Genomic DNA, 2,500 nt, shown 5'->3' with positions numbered 1-2,500 from the left:
CTGCCTCAGCTCATCCGCTGCTGAAACCCTCATCCCTGCCTTTGTTACCTCCAGACTTGACTATTCCAACGCACTCCTGGCTGGCCTCCCACATTCCACCCTACGCAAACTTGAGGTCATCCCAAACTCTGCTGCCCCCATGTCCTAACTCGCACCCAGTCCCGTTCGCCCATCACCCCCTGTGCTCGCTGACCTACACGGGTTCCAGTCTGGCAACGCCTCGATTTTAAAATTCTCGTCCTTGTTTTTCAAATCTCTCCATGGCCCTCGCCCCTCCCTATCTCTGTAACCACCTCCAGCCCCAGAACCCTCCCAGGTCTCTGCGCTCCTCCAATTCCGGCCTCTCGCGCATCCCCCGATTTCCATCGCTCCACCATTGGCGGCCGTGCCTTCAGCCGCCTGGGCCCCCGAGCTCTGGAATTCCCTCCCTAAACCTCTCCGCCTCTCTCTCCTCCTTTAAGACGCTCCTTAAAACCGACCTCTTCGACCCAGCATTTGGTCACCTGCCCCTAATATCTCCTTATGTGGCTCGGTGTCAGATTTACGCTCCACTGAAGCGCCTTGGGATGTTTTCCTACGTTAAAGGCGCTATATAAATGCAGGCTGTTGTTGTTGAAGCTTTTTAATATACAAAGAAAGATCCCACTCAGCGAACTGCGATGAAGACGAGTGGGTGTAAGGGCACAGAATCAACGATTTATGCGCCCCCTCATTCGAGGGGTGACCACGCTCCAGGATTGTCCTGATTGATAATCGAAGGTTAATCTGCGGGAGATCACAGTGACCAAAAACCTGAGGGACGAGCACAGGGGATTTAACCAGAATGTGTGTGTGATGAAGAACGTTGTTCATTGGTGGTAAAAATATCGGAGGGAGTGGAGAGGGAGTGGAGGGGGAGAGGGGATCAGGGAGGGGAGAGAGAGAGGGGGGAGACAGAGGGAGAGCAGAGGGAGGGGAGAGGGAGGGGAGAGGGAGAGAGAGGGAGGGGAGAGGGGGAGGGGGGAGACAGAGGGAGAGGCAGAGGGAGGGGAGGGGGGAGAGGGGAGAGAGAGAGGGAGGAGAGGGGGGAGACAGAGGGGAGAGCAGAGGGAGGGGAGAGGGAGAGAGAGGGAGGGGAGAGAGAGAGGGGGGAGAGGGGGAGACAGAGGGAGAGCAGAGGGAGGGGAGAGGGAGAGGGGAGAGAGAGAGGGAGGAGAGGGGGGAGACAGAGGGAGAGGCAGAGGGAGGGGAGGGGGGAGAGGGGAGAGAGAGAGGGAGGAGAGGGGGGAGACAGAGGGAGAGCAGAGGGAGGGGAGAGGGAGAGAGAGGGAGGGGAGAGAGAGAGGGGGGAGAGGGGGAGACAGAGGGAGAGCAGAGGGAGGGGAGGGGGAGAGGGGAGAGAGAGAGAGGAGGAGAGGGGGGAGACAGAGGGAGAGGCAGAGGGAGGGGAGAGGGAGAGAGAGGGAGGGGAGAGAGAGAGGGGGGAGACAGAGGGAGAGGCAGAGGGAGGGGAGGGGAGAGAGAGGGAGGGGAGAGAGAGGGGAGAGGGGAGAGCAGAGGGAGGGGAGGGAAGAGAGAGGGAGAGAGGGGAGGGGAGAGAGAGAGGGGGAGACAGAGGGAGAGGCAGAGGGAGAGGCAGAGGGAGGGGAGGGGAGAGGGAGAGGGGGAGGGGAGAGAGAGAGGGGGGAGAGGGAGACAGAGGGAGAGGCAGAGGGAGGGGAGGAGAGAGAGAGGGGAGAGAGAGAGAGGGGGGAGAGGGGGAGACAGAGGGAGAGGCAGAGGGAGGGGAGGAGAGAGAGAGGGGAGGGGAGAGAGAGAGGGAGGAGGGGAGAAGGAGAGGGGAGGGGAGGGGGAGAAGGAGAGAGAGGAGGGAAAGGGGGCGATGAGGAGACAGAGGCAGAGGCAGAGGGAGGGGAGGGGAGAGGAGAGAGAGGGGGAGGGGAGAAGGAGGGGGGAGAGAGAGGGAAGGAGCTGGAGAGGGGGGGGAAGAAGGAGAGAGAGAGGAGGGAGATAGAGGGGAGAAGGAGGTGGAGAGGAGGAGGAGAGTGCGAGAGAGGAGGCGGAGAGTCAGAGAGAGAGATAGAGAGAGAGAGAAGGGGTTGGCGGACAGGGGAGTGAGATTGACCGAGCGGGAGAGAGGGAGTTGGACAGTATGAGCTACCGATGGTCTAACCAGGCTCTCCCTGCTATGATTTACAGTTGACTCGGAAGCTCAGGTGCCCGGCGCACCCTCGGATCAGGTGAGAGAGGAAGAGGACGCCCAGCGGGAGGAGGCCGGGGAAAACGGGCAGCAGGTCGCCAACGGGCAGCCCGAAGCCAGGAATCCCGAGCTCGGCCAGCCGGCGGCGAACCCGGCCAGATGAAGAGAACCTGGCCGTAGACGACGGCTTTGAGGAGGGGGCTGGAGTTGGACGGGAACCCCCGGGAGGCGGAGGAGGCGGAACAGCTGGGCGGGGGGCTGGCACTGCACGGCCGCCGCCTCTCGGAAGCGGAGGCCCCGACAGCCGGAGGGTGCCCGGAG

Source organism: Somniosus microcephalus, unplaced genomic scaffold, assembly GCF_052327205.1.
Source record: "Somniosus microcephalus isolate GS21.2 unplaced genomic scaffold, FLI_Smic_1.0 unresolved_chr7, whole genome shotgun sequence".
Taxonomy (NCBI): domain Eukaryota; kingdom Metazoa; phylum Chordata; class Chondrichthyes; order Squaliformes; family Somniosidae; genus Somniosus; species Somniosus microcephalus.
The sequence above is the reverse complement of the archived record's forward strand: the minus strand, read 5'-3'. Positions refer to the sequence as shown.